At 32.7% G+C, this 22412-nt stretch overlaps 1 protein-coding gene across 2 annotated transcripts in view; it reads left to right on the top strand.

Annotated features, from left to right (window-relative positions):
• Positions 1 to 17705, top strand: part of LOC127724233 (non-POU domain-containing octamer-binding protein-like) — a 48125-nt gene extending 30420 nt beyond the window's left edge. For both annotated transcript variants that reach the window (XR_007992405.1, XR_007992404.1), the window contains 3 exons: positions 16218 to 16326; positions 16714 to 16815; positions 17585 to 17705. The gene's annotated coding sequence lies outside the window, so the exon portion shown is untranslated. The remainder of the gene's footprint in view (positions 1 to 16217; positions 16327 to 16713; positions 16816 to 17584) is intronic.
• The last annotated feature ends 4707 nt before the right edge of the window (positions 17706 to 22412 follow it).

The raw sequence follows: 22412 nt of genomic DNA, 5'->3' as shown, positions 1-22412 counted from the left end.
AGATTTTTATGTATTTGAGATTTTGCGTTTCCGAGTTACAGGGTTTTATTCATAAAAAAAGGGGGATTTTCCAGTTTTCAGACAAAAAATCAAAAATGCTTTCAGCAGTTCTTATGAAACTTTGGTGAATTGTTTAAATCTATTGATGTAAGCTCCGTTTAGAATTTTATAAATTTTTCATTTATCATTTCTGAGTTATGGAGTTTTATTCATTAAAAAAGGGGGGATTTTCCAGTTTTCGGACAATAACTTCAGCAGTTCTTATGAGACTTTGGTGAATTGTTTATATCTATTGATGTAAGCTCCCTTTACATTTTCATAAATTTCTGATATGACATTGAGAATTAATTGAACTTTATTTGTTAATAGTCTGACAACAGATTTACTAAGTATTGCGCAACAGCACAGTGTATTGCACAACAGCAAGAAATCTTTAATTGAATATAAATTCAATTCATATAACCAATTTCAAGTTCTTTGACTACATTTATTCAGAAACCTATAATATGTCAAATATTTAATTACAATCCAAATTCAGACCTGTATCAAGCTTGAATATTGTGTCCATTTTTGCCCCAACTGTTCAGGGTTGGACCTCTGCGGGCATATCCAGCTGCGCTCAGCGAAGCAGTTTATTATCATTGTTGAAGGCCTTACAGTTGCCTATAATTGCTTACATCCACTTCATTTGAGCTTTAGTTGATAGTTGTCTCATTGGCAATTATACATCATTATTTTTGTATATTGGTATACAAGTTTTGGATGGTTGTTTGACGTTAATACGCCAAATATTACTTGCATATTCAGGAGGAAACATTCAATAACAGGGATGTTCTTTTGATTTGGCTTTCTCCCAAGTTTTTATACGACCGCAAAAATTTTTGCGGTCGTATATTGGTATGGCGTTGGCGTCGTCGTTGTCGTCCGAAGACACATTGGTTTTCGCACTCTAACTTTAGTTTAAGTGAATGGATCTCTATGAAATTTTACCATAAGGTTCAATACCACAAAAGGAAGGTTGAGATAGATTTTGGGGGTTATGGCACCAACAGTTAAGGAATTAGGGGCCAAAAATAAGCATTTTTGTAACTTCCAGACATAACTTGTGTGTTAGTGTATGGATCTCTCTGACATTGTACCACAAGGTTCCATATCACACAGGGGATGCTGGGATTGATTTTGGGGGTAATTGCCTCAAAATATTAGGAATTAGGGGCCAAAAAAGGGGCAAAAAACAAGCATTTTTCTAGTTTCGTGACAATAACTTGTGTGTAAGTGCATTGATCTTTCTGAAATTGTACTACAAGGTTCCATATCACAAAGGGAAAGCTGGAATTGAGTTTGGGGGTTATTTCCCAAAACGTTAAGGAATAAGGGGCCAAAAATAAGCATTTTTCTAGTTTCCAGACAATAACTTGTGTTCAAGTGTATGGATCTCTCTGAAATTGTACTGTAAGGTACCATTCCACAAAGGGATAGCTGGGATTAATTTTGGGGGTAATTGCTTCAAAATTTTAGGAATTAGGGGCAAAAAAAGGGGCAAAAAACAAGCATTTTTCTAGTTTCAGGACAATAACTTGTGTGTAAGTGTATGGATCTTTATGAAATTGTACTACAAGGTTCCATATCACAAAGGCAAAGCTGGGTTTGAGCTTGGGTGTAATTGCCCTAAAGTTAAGGAATTTGGGGCCAAAAAGGCCTTAAAGGGGCCAAAAAACAAGCATTTTTTCTAGTTTCCAGACAATAACTTGTGTTCAAGTGTATGGATCACTCTGAAATTGTACCACAAGGTTCCATGTAACAAAGAGAAGGCTGGGATAGAGTTTGTGGTTAATTGCCCCAAACATGTAGGAATTAGGGGCCAAAAAAGGACCAAAAACAAGCATTTTTCTAGTTTCCAGACAATAACTTGTGTGTAAGTGTATGGATCTCTCTGAAATTGTACTACAAGGTTCCATACTACAAAGGAAAGGCTGGGATTGAGTTTTGGGGTTATTGCTCCAAGGGGGGTTTCAAAAAGTTGGGGGGGGGGGGGGGGGATTTTTTTAAGGGATTAATATTTTTTTTTCAAAAATTTTTAAATTTCGAATTTTTGAAAAGTGCAAGAAGAAATCTTCAATTGCACAGTATTGCGCAATGGATTTATAAGATCTTTGACCACATTTATTTTGTGTCAGAAACCTATATTAAATCACAATCCAAATTCAGACAGTATCAAGCTTGAATATTGTGTCCAAATTTGCCCCAACTGTTCAGGGTTCGACCTCTGCGGTCGTATCAGGCTGGGCTCAGCGAAGCATTTTATTATTAGTTGAATTTTTATGTTGCCTAGTAGATTTCTGTATTGCAGCCATACTTGGATACATTGTACATGTACTCACGTATTATGAGAGGAAGATCCCAATTGAATTTGAGGTCACTACCTCTAAGATCAATGTCAAAGTCACTGAAAGTAGACTGGAATTTGTGCAGGAAATGAGTTTCCAGATTCTAAATAAATATTGTAGCAAACTTGTTTGAAATATGTTTACATATTATGAGAGGAAGATCACTATTTACTATTGATTTTGAGGTTATCACTTCTTAAGTCAAGATCATAGTCACCAAAAAAAGAACAAAATTTGTGCAGGAAAGGAGTTTCTGGTGAATGAATCTATAACCTTGCATTGGATTTAAACCAAAAGTGCATATATGGTCATGTATAATGAGAGGAAGATCCCTATTGATTCTGAGATCAATACTTCAAGGTAAAAGGGTTTTCACATGGAATTGGAACCAGACTTTAATTTATGGTAAAAAATAAGGGGAGGGAGATTTAATTTGTGGTAAAAAATAAGGGGAGGGAGATTGAATCCTATTTATATATCCAATGTCAAGATAAGGGTTACTTTAATTGAGTGATAGTTTAATTCTTGTCACTGAGATAGGGCTTATAAATTTTTTGGAGACAATACTGTGGATTCATTAATGTTTATGGGTTTCAAGTTTTGTGGATTGAGGAAAACTTGTGTTTTCGTGGTTTTGCCAACGTCTGCATACAAGCCTATAGAAATTCTGTATTTTGTTGAACATTTAAATTTGGGTTCACCTTGACCCAAAAAATCAATGAAATTTGGTATACCATGTTGATGATGAATAATAATGAATCCACAGAATTAACAATACTGCCTTTTTATGCATTGATCAGTAAAAGATGTGGTGTAAGTAATAACGTTGCTGTTTATTGCCACCAGACTGGGATTGCACCAAAATTTAGGGATTTTATTTGTACATTTCATTTGGAAAACAAATTTGACTGATTGTCTTGTACCAGTAGTTTGATTTTAAAAATCTAAGAAAGGCGATACAATTTACTGTATTCACTGGTCAAGATCTTTCATTAAATTACAGTTGTATTTATGACTACTGAAAGAAATTAAATGTAGTGAGCAATTAGATTTTTACTCAAAGTATATATCCTTTAAAAATTTTTGACACAAGAGACCTTAATATAAACTTGTTTGCTGATACTGATAATGAGAATTGTTTCTTGAGCTGTCATTAAAATATGTGTCAAAATAATCAGTAATTGTAATACATGTACAAAAAATCCGGAAACATAAAAAAAAGTGTTTGCACTAATGACAAAGTATTTAGTGATGTATTCATAATAAACAGATAATCTTTTTGAAACTAAAGGTATACATTAGTATGACCTTCTTGATAATGTTTATGCTTTTAATTTTGTAGATAGCCCACATTGTATTTTATAGATTTCAGTGGTAAAAGACCCAGGTGCTGGTAAAAGCCATTTCATTGGAATATTTCATGGAGAAATGGAAGTGTATATTGAGGAAGGCTTTGTATTCTGCCAGTTTTTGATGTTTTATAGGCCATTAAGCATTGTTTAATTCACTTCATCTATATATTATACTGAAGTCCATCATTCTTATGCCCTCGGTGGGGGGGGGATTTACTATGTATTTATGTATTGAGTGGTAGGGTTGAGCCGCTGGAATAGGTAGCCTTTTCAAGCTTTGTAATATGATGAAATAAATATTAAGGTTTTTGATTATATCATTAGTATCTGAAACTAATCAGACGTTGGTATTTTAACCTACGTTGAGCAAAAGCAGGTCGAGTAACCGCTCGACTTGTCCGTCATTCCATCTGTCTGTTGAAAGACCTTGGGTAGAAAACTTTCGTTTAAGTTTTCTTGGCTTCTTTGAAAAGGAATCATTCAATATTTTGGTCTATTTGCTGTGCCGTGTTTTTGTTGTCCTTTTAGGATTATAAACAACCCTAAAGGTCATAATAGCTCTTCTCACTACTCAATTTTGGTGTCCAATTATTTTCAAATTTCTCCCATAATAAGTTAGTCCAAATCTTTCCAACTTTAAAGTGTGTGATTTTTGTCCCAGCATCTAAAGTCATCATGGCTGCTATTTATTTCAATAGATATATTGGGATGAAACTGACAAAATTACATGAAATTACCGATTTTGTCATATTTCACACATCCTTTGCAAATATACAGATCAGGGATTTCTTTTTGAATTAAATTTGACCATTTTCACTTCAAATTATCATGAAGATACCTGCTATTTATGTAGAGCACTGCCTTTGGATGTGCATAACGCTAAAAGCAGTAAAATAATCTGTCCTAAATTTGAAAGGGGAGATAATTGAACTTACTTCAATTTTGCAATATGTAGCAATATTATTGCAAACGGGATGGGATATCCTTTCAAGAAATAATGCAATAAAAAGATGTTAAAAAAAAACAGGACTATCAGCAATACATAGATATAGTATTGGAAAATTGCCTCTTTTGTTTAATCTGAAAGACTAAAGATCTATTGTGGGTTAATATCCCAACTGTAAAACATTATCCTGGCCTTCAAGTAGATGGACAGAAGTAAAAATAATTCTTTGGATTAACATTGAACTACAGTAAGTTTTGAGAAAGGACAAATGTCGTAAGTATTTGTGTAGTGACACACCTTTAGTGTATTAATGTAATTCTTTATGTACATATATGTTCATCCTTTGAATATCAAAATTTTGCAGAAAAACCAGGTTTTAATGTAAAAGCATCTTCGCTAGCCAAGGGTTACGATCCAGTCCCCTCCTCTCCACCCTTGGCGGATTAATATAGAATATCGGATCCATGAGGTAATGATTCCCATGGGTGGCAGTTGTAGCTGGCTGCATCCAATCAAAAAGGGCCTTAAAGATGATCACGTGAAATTGTAGAAAATTTAAATAAACAATTGCCACGTGCTGATTGTGCAACAAGTCTTTACCCCCAAATCATAGGACAATATTTAGTGACAATTTTAATGAACTAATTGGAGTTCCTGTGTATATTTCTCGCGAAAAATGTTGGAATGTCAACGTGTGTTTTTCGGTTTTTGCTTCACGAAATTTGTAAACACTAGACACAACCTTTTTTACACCTCCACACTAAGAGAGTTCAGGAGCTACCATTGGCCAAGAATGATGTAGTTGGAATGGGTGTGATTTTTATCTACCGGTAGATTGAGCAGCATTGTAATCACAAATGTTGGCTTAATCTGCCAAGGGTGGAGAGGAGGGGACTGGATCGTAATCCTTGGCTAGCGAAGATGATGTAAAAGCTACTAATAAATATAGAATCATACTGTCAAGCTATATTTAGCATTGTAAGCAACCAGGAAATTCTAGGCCATGTTAGTTCAAGAATGGGGAGAACAAATTTATTTCAGTCTAAAATCATCAGCATAATATAAATGGTTGATGGTATAATAGTTTGGTGACTTTTATTAATGTTAAATAATGAATAGCAATAAAGAGGCACTTTAATAAACTTTGAATTGAAATTTGGAGGTGGTAATATAGAGATATGTATGACTAATGAATCAATTGATACCATGTGCACAGATCTGAAAAAATAATTTGGTTTTTGGTCTTCTTTTAATTGGACCCAATGAGACGTGCATTCATTTTTGGAATTTTTGGAATTCAACTCAATTGGGGATCTTAAAAAATGTCACAGGAACTCATATCTGTATGTTTTGTTATAAACTTTAGTCAATAAATGTCTGGATCAAATAGGCCAAGGTCGAAAGTTAAATGAGGGTTTCTGTTACAAAAGTTTATAAATTATAAGTTTAAAACGATCAAAATGAAAGTAATTACTGGTAAGGTAACCATACCATGGTATTTTAAAGACTTAAATGTTGATGTAATCTAGAATTACAAAGTAGATGCATATGTATTATCATATTACTGAGTTTTTTGTGTTTCCTAAGTTTACAGAATCTTTGTTTTAATTCTTGATCATACATTCTTGGGAGGAGTGGGGTGCTTTTCTTGAACATAACTAAAGCAGGAATGAAAAAGGGAATATGGTTCCTTGTTGAGCTAATTTACTAACTGAACTGAAATGACATAGATGTGTGGTGATTAAAAATCAGAATAATTATTAATTACCAATTGACAATTTTCTCAAATGGGTAGAAAATATTATTTTAGATAAGAAATATAGATCTACAATACATGTATATTATATATAGATATAGTGAATTTATAAAACATGCATCTAAATCTATTCTAGAAATTCTTTTGATTCCCCATGCTGTTGACAGTGGTTGTATCTAACAAAAAAAAATTGAAAAATTCTTGGTTTCATAGTATATAAAAATATATACCGGTATGTGTGTTTGCGATCACCTTTACTTCTTAATGCATAATTACAATTAATAATTTCTTTGTAAGACTTGTTTATTGCAGAGAACAGTGACACCTTTATAACAGATAAGCAGAATGAGCAAATGCTCAATTAGTAAGAAAGACAACACGAACTCAATATACAGACTGCAATAGTCAGTTAACTGTCATTCGTAATTAGTTTGGTTAAAACAGGGTTGTAGATTAAAAAACAAAAAAACAACAACAACAAAAATGATGAAAATTTGAAGTTCAAAATCCAGATCATGTTAATTCTTGCATATTGGTTTGAAAGTAGTTGAATTTTGATATGATTTATGGTAATGCCAAACTTTCCCATGGGATTTTGAGGTTTCCATCAGCATTATTTCAAACAAAAGGGCTGATCGAATAATTTGGAGGGAGTTATCATGCTTGCAAAAGCAATATTGTACACACTCTCAAACCTTCATTTCTAATTGGTCTTGATTAAAATGATGTCGAAGAAATACATCATCAATACTAAAAACGAGTGCTTAAAATCAGTGTCAATTGAATATTTTTGAGGGAGTTGTAATGTATGCCCTTGGAAATGTAAAACTTTAATGAAAAATCAAAATTGTAAGTGCTCTGAGACAAACATTTCATATGGAGATTTTATGGTTAACAGGTAATAATATCTAATATGAGTTTGAAAACAAGCATTGAAAGATTATGTTTACAATTTAGTGATGCCCTTGGAAATGTGAGAGGGAAAAATCATCACACTACTCTAACATGTCTAAGTACTCTACAGCAACCTTGTTTTACAATAATTTGCATGAAACATTCTTTCCTTTTTTGTCGAGCCTTCGACTTTTGTCGAAAAAGCGAGACATAGCGATCCTACATTCCGTCGGCGTCGTCGTCGTCGTCGGCGGCGTCCACAAATATTCACTCTGTGGTTAAAGTTTTTGAAATTTTAATAACTTTCTTAAACTATCCTGGATTTCTACCAAACTTGGACAGAAGCTTGTTTATGATCATAAGATTATATTCAAAAGTAAATTTTGTAAAAAAAAAATTCCATTTTTTCCGTATTTTACTTATAAGTGGACTTAGTTTTTCTGCCAGTTAACATTACATTCACTCTGTGGTTAAAGTTTTTAAAATTTCAATAACTTTCTTAAACTATCCTAGATTTCTACCAAACTTGGAAAGAAGCTTGTTTATGATCATAAGATAGTATCCAGAAGTAAATTTTGTAAAAAAAAAATTCCATTTTTCCGTGTTTTACTTATAAATGGACTTAGTTTTTCTGCCAGGAAACATTACATTCACTCTGTGGTTAAAGTTTTTGAAATTTTAATAACTTTCTTAAACTATCCTGGATTTATACCAAACTTGGAAAGAAGCTTGTTTATGATCATAAGATAGTATCCAGAAGTAAATTTTGTAAAAAAAAAATACCATTTTTCCGTATTTTACTTATAAATGGACTTAGTTTTTCTGCCAGTTAACATTACATTCACTCTGTGGTTAAAGTTTTTAAAATTTTAACAACTTTCTTAAACTATCCTGGATTTGTACCACACTTGGACAGAAGCTTGTTTATGATCAAAAGCTAGTATCTAGAAGGAAATTTTGATAAAATTTTGTTCCATTTTTTCTGTATTTTACTTATAAATGGACTTAGTTTTTCTTCCAGTCAACATTACATACATTCTGCAGTTTAAGTTTTTAAAACATTTATTAGATTCATAAATTATCCTGGATTTTTACCAAACTTGGACAGAAGCTACTTACAATCAAAACATAGTATAGAGGGGAATATTTTTATTAATTTTTTTCCTCAATTTGTTGAGCCTGCGATTAACACCAAAAGTAGGCGAGACACTGGGTTCCGCGGAACCCTTACGAATTTTCTCACAATGTATAGAATGATTTGATTTGATCATTATTACCATGATATCTCCAGTGGTCATGTGTTAAAGTTGCATATAAATTGAGAAATTCAACAACACAAGGCAAGTTCTGTTCAATATGAAAAGGCGCTCATAGAAATGCTGTTAACATGGTAAAGGACACACAACAGTTTGCTGGAGACCAAATTATTGGCTAACTTATTGAGCACACATCTTTTAAATCGTCTACACTAAAGACAAAATAATGACAGCTGGCAAACATTATATGTAGTGTAGAAATGTAAAAAAGTTAATATTTTTTGTAATCTTAATTTCACTCTTTATTTTGTGTAATAGGATAACTGTATTTGGTATGTGCGTACCTTGCAAGGTCTTCAATCCTGTCAGTCAGTTTTCATTTGACCTCGACCTCATTTCATTAATCAGTGAACAAGGTTTAGTTTTCGTGGTCCAGTCCATATCTCAGATACTGTAAGCAATAGGTCTACTATATTTGGTGTAAGGTGTACATGTCCAACTGACAGATGTCATCTGACCTTGAACTCATTTTCATGGTTCATTGGTCAATGTTAAGTTTTCCTAGTTAAGTTTGTTTCGTAGATACTTCAGTGTATATGCAATAGGTCAACTATATTTTACGATGTACATGCAAGTCTGGCAGGTTTTATTTGATCTAGACCTCATTTTTACGGTTCATTGCTCAATGTTAAGTTTTTGTGTTTTGGTCTGTTTTTCTTAAACTATAAGCAATAGGTCAACTATATTTGATGTATGTAATGATTGTAAGGTGTATATGTTTGTCTGGCAGTTATCATCTGACATTGATCTCATTTTCATGGTTCTTTGGTCAATATTAAAGTTTTCCTAGTTAAGTTTGTTTCTTAGATACTATATGCAATAGGTCAACTATATTTAAATCATGGAATGATTGTAAGGTGTACATGTCTGTCTGGCAGGGTTCATCTGACCTTGACCCAATTTTCATGGTTCATTGGTCAATGTTAAAGTTTTCCTGGTTAAGTTTGTTTCTTAGATACTATATGCAATATATCAACTATATTTAAATCATGGAATGATTGTAAGGTGTACACGTCTGTCTGGCAGTTTTCATCTGACCTTGACGTCATTTTTTATACGACCACAAAAAAATTTTGAGTTCTTATATTGGTTTGACGTTGGCGTCGTCGTCGTCGTTGTCCGAAGACACATTGGTTTTCGCACTCTAACTTTAGTTTAAGTGAATGGATCTCTATGAAATTTTACCATAAGGTTCAATACCACAAAAGGAAGGTTGGGATTGATTTTCGGGGTTATGATACCAACAGTTAAGGAATTAGGGGCCATAAATAAGCATTTTTGTAACTTCCAGACATAACTTGTGTGTTAGTATATGGATCTCTCTGACATTTTACCACAAGGTTCCATATCACAAAGGGATAGCTTGGATTGATTTTGGGGGTAATTGCCTCAAAATTTTAGGAATTAGGGGCCAAAAAAGGGGCAAAAAACAAGCATTTTTCTAGTTTCGTGACAATAACTTGTGTGTAAGTGTATGGATCTTTCTGAAATTGTACTACAAGGTTCCATATCACAAAGGGAAAGCTGGAATTGAGTTTGGGGGTAATTGCCCAAAACGTTTAGGAATAAGGGGCCAAAAAGGGGCAAAAAATAAGCATTTTTTCTAGTTTCATGACAATAACTTGTGTTCAAGTGTATGGATCTCTCTGAAATTGTACTGCAAGGTACCATACCACAAAGGGAAGGCTGGGATTGATTTTGGGGGTATTTGCTTCAAAAGTTTAGGAATTAGGGGCCAAAAAGGGGCAAAAAACAAGCATTTTTCTAGTTTCAGGACAATAATTTATGTGTAAGTGTATGGATCTTTATGAAATTGTACTACAAGGTTTCATATCACAAAGGGAAAGCTGGGTTTGAGTTTGGGGGTAATTGCCCTAAACATTTAGGAATTTGGGGCCAAAAAGGGGCCAAAAAACAAGCATTTTTCTAGTTTCCAGACAATAACTTGTGTTCAAGTGTATGGATCTCTCTGAAATTGTACTGCAAGGTACCATAACACAAAGGGAAGGCTGTGATTGAGTTTGGGTGATGAATCATAAGGGGGTTCACAAAATTTGGGGGGGGATTTTTTTTTCCTTTTTTTTTTTCTTTAAAATTTTCCATTTTAAATTGGTTATTTCTGATTTATATATAAAAGCCAATAATAATGATATGGTTTGAATAGGTAAATTAAAAAAATTTTAGTTCTTAGATCACATTCATTCTGTGACAGAAACCTATGCTGTGTCAAATATTTAATCACAATCCAAATTCAGTGCTGTATCAAGCTTAAATGTTGGGTCCATACTTGCCCCAACTGTTCATGGTTTGACCTCTGCTGTCGTATCAAGCTGCGCCCAGCGGAGCATTTTATTATGGTTTATTGGCCAATATAAAGTTTTGGTCGGTTTCTTGTATACTAACAGCAATAGGTCAATTATATTTGGTGCATGGAATGATTATAAGGTGTACATGTATTTCTGGCTTGGTTTATCTCACCTTGACCTCATTTTCTTTGATCATGGTAAGTTTATGTGATACTTGTAGTAAAACTTTATATTTTAATAGGACTATCAACATAACATCAATTGACAGTAAATCTGTGAGACATTTCAGCGTGTGCACTTTTGTCTTATTAGTGTTGAATTGAAATATATTTTTGTATTTGAATGATTTAAGGAAGAATATGAAAAGAAAATCACCACGTAAGGAGATAATTTATTATATATTTGTCATCTTTAAAAATTAAAATTGTAAATATAAATTGCCCATTTACAGTAGTAGGTGCTGATGTGCCTAATGTTAAACGTTGGATTTTTATGTACCAGTTTTTACATGCTTGTCCACAATATAGAGGGTTGGTTGGAGGGGATGTCATCCTGAATTCCACGAAAAAAATATAGCATTCTTTCCCGGATCTTGAAAAATTAATTCCCGAGTCCTGACAAGGGTAGATCTGGAATTCCTGTGAAATAAAGATCCAACCCTGAATTCCTGCAAAAATAAAGGCCTAATCCTGATGTCCCGAAAAAAGGTCCTTCCTCCCTTTAATATAGTTGGCTGTTGCCTCTTTTTCTAAATCATTGACATTTAGTTTTTAGCCTTACTGATAAAATCATTGATTCATGAAACATTAAAAAACTGCATATTGTGTCGACAGTGGAAGTACAAATTACACTGCCAGGAAATTTACAGAAAACATAAAGTTGCCTGAATTTTATCATTATAGATATAAACAATTATTTTGCACCTGCAGAAATGCACTAGCCAATTTCTACAACAGAAGAAATTGCAAAAATTATAAGAGGGTCAAAGCTTTGATTTCTGACAAAAAGTATCAAACAACCTGAAAGGAGATCGACATATATATATATATACATCCCATACAGGGGAACAGACACCCCACTTCAGCAATGGTTAAAGTTTTGGAAGGGATAAGTCTGAGGGATGACCAAATTTATATGCCTGTACCACCCCTTTAGGAATGTCATGATTAGAAAATTTCAAAGTTAATTGGCCATACAGGAAAGTAAGGTGCCTGCTTTTCTGTTTTATATTGAAATGTTCACTTAATTTACCATAGGCCCTGACATTCTGATAATGGTGAGATTTGAAATCTGAGTTATGATCTCCAATATATTTCCCTGTGCTAGAAGATATTAGTTATCATCAGTAAAAGATTACAATTTAGATGTTTACAAATATAATATTGGTTGTACTACATGTCAGAGACTCAGATGGCATCTCATTGTCCACAAGGCATCAATGAACTCAATCAGTCACTCTCTTAGGGTTTACAGTAACAATTTAAACTTGAAAACGGGACATTCATCACAAATATGGCTCAAAGCGTAATGGAAGATTTGATGGTTACAATTTTGTTAAAGGGTTTTGCTTGAGAGATAGTTTACTGCTTGAAGTATTTTCGTACTGCAGTTGGGATTGATACAGTCTATATTCATGATAATTACCTAAAATTTTCTTTTAGTACAGGTACTCATTAATGAAATTTTTTAAATATAGAGTTTTTACTTTAAAGTTCAGTTTTAGTTAATGTTGAAGAATGGCTGCTGTATGTTCTTACTCAAAACTAGTAGGTAAGTTTATATCTGTTGTAAATAAAAATTGCATGTATGATATGTGATGTTGGTATAAACTTTTTAAAATTATTACATTTCTGATATTGAAAGGGTGGCAGGGAAGTCAAATGTCCTTGCTTTGAATCTTTAACCTTGCTTTTTCCCCACGACTTTTAGCAAATAATTGGAACATAAATATAAAAAAAAAATATAAAAAATATAAGTCTATATATATAGAAGCTCTGATAAAATAACAAACATATCCTGGTATGTGATGATAGATGCAAATATATCCTGTATATATGTGTGGTAACTATTGATTGTAGAATATTATATGATCTAGAATGAGTATGATGCAATCCCTATTAAACAAACTTTGAAATTACATGTAATTATATTCAGAGGGTTTTTAATGGTCAGGTGATGGTAGACCTTCAAATGGCAAATTGATATCTTAAAAAAAAGCCATGTGAATAAGTCGTGTAGGGGATTGCATCTCTGCCCTGCCATGAGATTGAGGACTGGAATTAATTTGACCTCATAGAAGTTTGGAAGAATGAAAGTGATGTTGAGGATCCACTTTTCATGCATTCAACCCATGGAATTTGAATACATAACTACAGTTTTTTGGGCCATTTTGGTGGTTATTTTTAACACATAAATGTCATGTGCTGACAGTGTTGTTATTATAAGAGTTAATACTTGCAAGATATTTTTTTTTTTTTTAAATTTACAAAAATTTGTAAAAGATCATAGATTATTGCATAATATGAAGAAAATATTATGATTTTATTCGCTATGGCTAAGTAGAAAGCTAGCTACTGAACAAAAAAATTAAAGATACTTTTGCCAATGCAAAAGGCAAAGCAAATTTTAAGTTATTTGGCCAAGTCTTGCCTATACCGTGTACGTCATAAATGCATACAAATTTATGAATTAGAAAGAGCTTGTAAATTTATGAATATGGAATACATTGAAAAGACGACAAATTTATGGGTTAACCAAATGATGATTGTTTGTTATATATTCATTTGAAGGAGCATTAGCTGTCATATTCATGTTTAACAATTTGACTGTTTTAAAGGGGCTTTTGCTGTCATATTCATGTGCACTGCTGATTTAACTCAAATTCTCATATTTGATATACAACATACTTAAAACGTATATCCAAAATACCGAAATTCCAAAATACAACAATGCATAGATTTGTTATAATGTAACAGCATTTTGTGTGTAATTTAGACTAGACGCCATCTAATTAACCATCAAGATGGCATGATGGCCTCCAAATAATGGTGATGGTCATTTGACCTGATGTAAACATAAATATAAATACCGACAAGTTTGTGCAATCGTATAATATCAATTTTTCTTGGTCTGTTTGCTTTCATCATTTTCATGTCGTTGAGAATATGTAAACTATTGGGTTTTTTTTCTTTACAATAATGATTTTTTTGGGGGGTTGGGTGGGGGGCAGAATCAGTCACCAAAATGGTCCCCTGTTTGAATTGTTTGTTGAAATGTTTTCCTTATTAATAACAGAACATGCTTAGCACATGCATAATCGATTTCAAGCAAAGGGTCAAATAGAAGGTTGCATGAATGCAGATATAAATGAAGTTGAATTATTGACTTGCAAGCCAATAATACATCAGCGATGTTTTGGGGCTTATTATGACAAAACTGAACAAAAGTAACTGCTTGGGGCGAAATATTTCACAATTTTTCTTTTATAAATGTTTGAAACAAAACTGATCATAATTTAGTTTTTTTGTAGAAATCATAGCTAATGCCCTTTTAATAGACAACTTTTAATAGGGAAAGGGATTATACATAGATCGGAATAAAGTAAAACCTGTTTGACATTTGTTGAATGTGAATGTTCGGAAAAATACACCATAAAACTATATTGAACAGGAAAGGGGCTGTTATGAAGAAAGAGGTCACTAGGCATAAAAGCAATGCACATGTAAAAGCAAGTGACAAAAATACTATGACCAAAAATGATGGTTCTGTAATTAAAGATTAATAAATAAATTTTCAACAGAAGTTGAAGTGTAATCTAGCAGTGACATAAAAACAGAATAATTATTGATCATGTTTTCTGAGGGCAACACATTTATTAGTTGTTTATGTTTCAACCATAATGTACTGGACTACCTGCCTATTTTAGACAAAATCCTTGCAAGCTAAGTTCTCTTAATTTTGTCCTTTTTTTCGGGCACCCCATTCGTTGTGTAAAAATCCTAAATTGCTGTTGATGATGTTACTTGTTCATGTTTTCCCCACATAATTTTATTTAATACATGCAAATACTGATAAAAAATCTATAAAAACTTGTATTAACATAAGGAGGAATAAAACAATAGACTCATTTGTCCATCTATTTACAGTTTACTTTAGGAATTTCTGAATGCAATTCAACTTTAATATGCTTCTGTTTTGATTTCTGTCATATGTCATTGTATGATAGGACATTTCATGCAGTTATATCATATCACCTCATAGATTTAATGTTCCAATTTGTGATACAGGACTGTTTATGACTGTTGACATTGATATTGCCCTGTTTAATTTTGAGTTCTCTGAAACTACTAGTTGAATATCTCTTATATTTTTTTTGTATAAGCTTCTTGGTCATGATGCATAGAAAATAAACTTACTATCTCACCATTTTTGTTGAGCTGCAACATCTTGTCGCAGAAGTTCTGACATAGTAACCATTCATTCCGTCCGGGGCATCAACATTTAGGTTCAATGGTTGAATAAAGACGTCAATAACTTTGTCGAACCTTCATTGAATTTTATGAAACTTTGTCTGAGGCATTTTTAATATTCTAACACAGTATGCAAAGCAAATTTTTTTATTTTCCTTTTCTTATTTAATTGATAAGTGGACTTTTTTTTGCATTGGCCTTATTTTATTAGAAATTATAGGACTTAATGTTTCCCCGACTTTATTGAGTCAGGGTTATATATAGTAGCCATGTGAGTGATACAGATTCCATAGGACCTCTAGTATTGGGTAAACTGTATGTATCTTATTTTCTATGAATATACAACAACCCTTTCCGAGTCAACATCTTATGACTTTGGAATTTATACTCTGACACATATACTTTGACATATTATCTCTTTATAAACAGCTCTATTTGCAAAGAAGTCAAATATAAATGAATTACACCCTTAGTAGGGTTCATGTTTGCTAGATTGTATTAGACTTTATAGTAACAATTTTATATTAAACCTGAGATGGTGAAGAGTTGTGCATTTTCCCTCTTAAGATGGAAATCTCTTATTGTAGTTCTGTCGACATGGATTTGCTAGTGTTATATTTTAAACATGAATGCATAGATATTCACAGACTTCAGAGAAGCTTATAAACTGAAGCTGATTAGTAAGGAAAAAATGACTTATATTCAGTAAATAAAACATATGATTTTGTTTAAAACATTGGAAAAATGTTATATTTTGGGCATTTGTTGATATTTTAGACATTTTTTTATAGGTCAGAAGCACAGGATGATGAAATTTGATGTCACCATGACTAGATAATAATCCAATTGTTAAAATTTCTGAAAGTATCTGACCCTGAAGTTGATCTTGCCAGATTGAAGGTAATTTCATATTGATATTAACAATTTTGTTAATGTTAATTTAGAAATTAAGGCTATTTACAATAAGAAGATGTGGTATGATTGCAAATGAGACAACTAGACTTGGATGTACGCAACTATAGATCACCATTCATCCTTCAACAATCAGCAAAACCCATTCCGTATAGTTAGCTATAAAAAGGCCTGATATGACAAAATGATTTATGATAAAACAACAAACTTAAAACAAATACGATGCACACTTAACAATGACAACAACTGAATTACAGGCTCCTCAAACCTGACATGACATACAGAATGTGGCTAGGTTAAACAGGTTTGCTTTTTAGTAGATGCGAAAAATTTTAGACGATTTGTATGGCAATAATATTTAATTATATATTTCAGGTTCTCAATTTTTGTTCAGCTTAAGTAGCAGGTGAAGAACAAAAGATGGTCACTTTATTTGACTGCAATGTACACAAGAAATGCAAAGCATTGTTTGAAGAGGTAAGTTTGAGATTCATTCTGACTTTGATTCCTGGTCAAAAAAGCCAAGGAAATTCTCTTTATGTCTGTGCCAGTATAAATATAAATTTTAACTGCATTATAAACCGTTTACAGGTTAACCAGCTTTGCAGTAGATTGTTAATTATATATTATGTAATTTTATCAAGTAGATATTAATATTTTGAGATGTTGAAGCAAAATTAAGCATGATTGTTCCAAAAGAAAGTTTACTTAACTAAGAAGACATTTGCACGTAGATTTCTGTAGATGGTTTGGAAGAAAGAGCAGTGGATTTCAATTGCATACGAAAATAAGGAGATGTGGTACGATTGCCAATCAGACAAGTGTCACTAGTGACCAAATGACATGTATGTAAGCAACTATAGGGTCACAATACAGCCTTCTACAATGAGAAATACCCTGGCTCAGAGTAATCTATAAAAGACCCAGACATGACAAAATGTAAAACAAATTAAACGAGAAAACCAACGGCCTTATTTATGATAAACGATACATAAAAAAACAATTGTGACAAACAACAACCACTCTAATCTTATTTTTCAAAAGAAGAAATAATGGTCTTGCAATTTCTCAAGACTATTCTGACAACCAAAATCATGGATTTTAGTCTCACCAGATTAAAGTAATGAAAATCATATAATAGATGTGAACCTCAAAGCTTAAAGTTTTTAGTATGAAATAATTTATAATTTTTTATACTTTCAGTTTTTTTGCATAACAATTATTGCATAATCATTTTTTCTTGCAGAAAACATACACTGGATGGAGATGGGAGTTAAAATCAAGAAGAATAGAAGATGTTTGGAATGTTGTGACTAGTTGAGAAAGAACAGAAATAAAATGATTAGAAAATAAATTATAAACTAATATTGTAGTAGTTTTTACAAGCAATCCAAACAGAAAAAATTATCTTGTTCCTTAGAATCTTTGTTGACAGCACTAGTTCATCTGTCTTTATTATACAACATGCCAGTGATGAAGGATCCTTCTTTAATTTCATTTGGTTAATTTTTCAGAGTTACTGAAAAAACACAAGTAGCCAATTGCACTGTTTTCATAGACCATACTTGCATGATGTTATTAAAAAATTTCAAAAATCTTAGACAGATCTATAGACATCACAAAGAGATCTAAACTCTAAAGTGATATCAAATGTTCTCTTCACTCAGTAATGAGCATATAATATGTGTCCTTGAAGTGTAGAAATGTGTGGATCAACATTTGTTCTAATCACCAAGTAGTGACCTTTAGGACCAGGAGACCTAAAACTTGGAATTTGGATGAACTGAATACTATGTTAGAGCTTTAAAAGGCCAAAGGTTTTAAAAAGCATTCAGACATAAAAATAATCTCACATGACCCAAAGGGCCAAGTAAGCTTTTCTCATTACTTGGCGTGCAGCGGTCTGTCATCTTCTTCTTGTCTTTTAACTATTACAAAAGTCATCTCCCCTGAAACTACTGGGCAAAATGGCCACAATCATCGTTTACAGGGTATCTAGGTTATAAATTGTGTCTGAGGACCCTGCCTGACAACTAACATGGCTAAAAAAAGAACATTGGGGGTGGGGGTAAAATGCAAATTTTGTCTATTATCTTGAAACTGCTGTGAATATATATTTGACATAGACGGACTGTACATAGAAAAAATTATCATCAATACGAGATCAACAAAAAAGAGTTTTGCGTCATGAATTCTATTCTAGTCTATAATGTTAAGAGTGTCCATTGTTGGAGATGCACATAGACCTATTAAATGAGCGACAGAGGCATTTTATAGCCTTTGGTTTTTCTTTTGATCATGCATGGTATGGTCTGACCAAAAGCTATTTTTTTGTTTATCGATGGTATCTTCTTACTTGTTTGTCAGAACATCAGAACATATTTGCAGACTTTTACACTATATAAATATAGACATGATGCAATATCTAAATGATTTTATGTATGAACAAAAGGAAATTTTAGGAATGTGTCAATGAGACAGGGTAACCGCAAACACTAACAAAACCATGAGGGAAACAAAACCAACAACACAAACAAAATAAAGACATGTAGATCAAATTGTTCAAAGCTTTCTTTAATATGAAAAAATGATAACTTAATGTGACTCCTGTGCATATCTTCTAAGAATATTCAAATAAAATTGAAATTAAAGGTTTTATCATTGCAACTGTCCACAGCAGTAATGGTGATAATACAGCTGTACGTTTTTATGAAACAAGTTGGTTATAGTCATCATGTTATGTATAATTAGTGTACATAATCATTCACCTGATCTGACAATACACTGAAATCTCTGAAATACTCATCTCATTTTTGCACCTTTTCACACAAAACCGTATTGGATAATACCCTGTATGGTGTAGGTATTTGATCAAGATTAATGTTTTCATGCATTTTCTAAATGAAACGAAATAAAGTATATTATCCAGTAATAGTATAAGGCTTGCTTAATAATTAAATAAAGTATATTATCCAGTAATAGTATAAGGCTTGCTTAATAATTCCAACCTAAAAAAAAATAACTAGATTCATTTCTTCTTATATTAAAGTTGGGATTACTTGATTTGATCATTTATATTGTTACACATATTAATGCCCGCCTGCACTTAAAAGCGACAGAATCGTTTATATAATTTCAGAATATTAATACGCCATGAAGATAGCACAACATAAATATTATTTACAGCAATGTTCGTATGATCTCTTATTGTACCAGATCCATGAACCTGCTTACAAGTCAACCACAGTTCTTGTAAATTTATATGGCATCATCCTTTGAAACTAGAAGGTTTGACATATTTAAACACACAAGTAAATCTCAGTAAGAATTTGAAAACTATATTATGGTCAGGAATATAGATATTTATGCATTAAAGTCGGTCAATCCGTCATGCTCACCTTGTGGTATTAAGGAACTTTATAAGGAGATATACCATACTAGTATCATCCTCAGCTTATAACAAGTCAACAACTCACGTTATTAGTTCCCAGTATGAATTTGATATGAATATGTATGTACCAGTTTGAGTTCACTGAACGCCTAGCTCATGCAATACAAGAGTGCCACCACATTCAAAATATGAAATTTTTATGAAATAGTGCTTTAATCGGTATTGACACTTATCATGTACATATTAATCAAAATTGTTGAAAGTGATATAAAAAAAAAAGAGCTACTTCAACAAGATGAAATATCAATAAGGAACAGCAATCAAAAGTAAGTATTGAATCACTACAGAAGTAAATCAGTCCAGAAACCGTATTGAAATACAAATGTAGTACTAAAAAAATCGGTACTGAAAAAAAACTGGACAATCTATAAAATGTGTAATTTTAGTTTAATGCAAATGTTGAAACTCAAATTGCAATACTCAAACATGTAAACTGACCTTATCACAAATTAAATTCCAACCATCAGTGGTTCACCTTAAATTGACATATTTTTAACTTACATATAATTAAGCAAAAGATTAAAAGTTAAAAGTCAATAGACAATGGCTGAGGGGTTAAGGCCAAATCATCTTCATGGAAATAAAATGTGCCAATGTTATCCTGTAATACAACTTCATACCAAATATAACTGACCTACCACTAACATGACTAGTGTTCCCTATAAACTGACCAATTCGTATAATTGATGATGGCATGATACTAAACCCCTAACGGGAGGGGTTGTGTTCGATATTTATATGATAAAGACATAATCTTTAGATCAGTTAAATTGAGGTCTGGAGCTGGCATGTACCTGCTAATAGTCCTTTGTTAATAATGTTGATTATTGTCATTTTGCTTAGTTTCTTCTGTTATCTATTCTTAAATCGGCCTCGGACTTTTTAAACTAAGTTTTACTGTGCGTGTTTGTTTATTCCACATTGGCTAGATGTAGAGGGGGAGGGTTGAGATCTCACAAAACATGTTTAACCACGCCATATTTATGCGCCTTTCTTAGTCTTCTGTGATTTTCAATTTTTGTTCATTTATATGTTTCGGCGTTTAGTGTTGCGTCCATTTCGCTGAACTAGTATACGGGGGACAGCTGAAGCCCGCATCCGGGTGTGGGACTTTATCGATTCGTTGTAGACCCATTGGTGGCCTTGGGCTGTTTCTGCTCTTTGGTCGGGTGTTGTCTCTTTGACAAATTCCCCGTTTCCATTTTCAATTCTAATACGTTGATAACGGTGCTGCCATTCTGTTCTGTTCTGGTTAAGAAAATCCCTCCTTCAAAGGAGCACTTCGCACAATGACGAATCAAATGTTTATATATATATACCTAAAAAGACATACTAGGTACGCCTCGTCATTTAGAAACAGCATACCAGAGTTTCAGCTTTGCGACTTGTTTTGAGGTGAAACAAAAATGATAAACTGTGTCTCTAAGTCAATCAGATAGGGCCGTATATATTGGGTGCATAAAAGAAGGAAGAAAATGCTAAGAGTGTAATCAAAAGCCACAGTCCAATACGTTTTTTATTGTGTTTCCCTTTGTCTATATCACCGTGCTCAGTCGCTCCGTAATTCTCGTATCTTGGATTGGAACATGAGCAGAACCAAGGATTTGTATAGTAAATTGTTTCACTATACAAATCCTTGGCAGAACTTATCAGAGACGTCACAATGTGTGAGGAGACCGTTATCAAGTTTTCCTTTCTCAAACGTGAAACTGTCTATGAGAAGAAACGAAGACCAGAAATACCACGATAAACAGATTATCAGGGTTTCTATATATATAAGATATCAGCCTCTCGGCACAATGTGAACTACACTCACTCGCCAAAAAAGCTTCACATTGTGGCTCAGTGACATTTTACGATTTCAATTTGTAGATAATCTATACTACCAAGAATATAGACACACGTTTCTACTCTCTATTAAATCAGTGTTGAACGGCTTCAGGATAAAATTGTAAGTGTATACTTTCTGTCAATACAGTACTTACGCCAAGATGTCGTTAAATGAAATTGGATACCCTGCATTTATCATGCTTTTATCTGGTAAAACGCTGAAAGACCCCTCCTAAATTATTGAAAACTATCATTCTGCACTGACAATAATATCTTGCTGTAAATTAGATACATCCATTCGGGGGAGAGGGTGCGTTCCAACCATAAAAATTATTCAAATTTAAATTCATTGATGGTAAAAAAAAAATGGTGGGTTCTAATTTCCCCTCTCTCCCTGAATCCGCCACTGTTTCCATCTTTTTTATGTGTTTTGTTGACCTTTATGTTAGATTCCTGTCTATTTTATATGTGTTTTATCGACCTTTATATGATGTCTGGATCCTTAATTTCTATACTATTTTTTATGCCATCATTATCTATTCTTTATTTTGTTTACCCATTATACTTTAGCTGCTCATTATTCTCTATTCTTTATTTCTTTGGCCTGTTTTTCTTTAATTTTATTTTTTTGGGATGATTTTCTCTATTCTTTATGTTTTTGCCCTTAAAGTTTATTCTGGACTTTTTGTCTATTGTTCTCTATTCAGACTGTTTCTAAGATACTATAGGCAATATACCAGCGGATTGAAGGACTAAGACAGACCGGTAAAGTGAAAATAAAACAAATCAAACG

Source organism: Mytilus californianus, unplaced genomic scaffold (assembly GCF_021869535.1).
Source record: "Mytilus californianus isolate M0D057914Y unplaced genomic scaffold, xbMytCali1.0.p SCAF_14, whole genome shotgun sequence".
In the NCBI taxonomy this organism is placed as follows: domain Eukaryota; kingdom Metazoa; phylum Mollusca; class Bivalvia; order Mytilida; family Mytilidae; genus Mytilus; species Mytilus californianus.
Note: the sequence above shows the minus strand (reverse complement) of the source record. Positions and strands in the feature narration are given on the sequence as shown.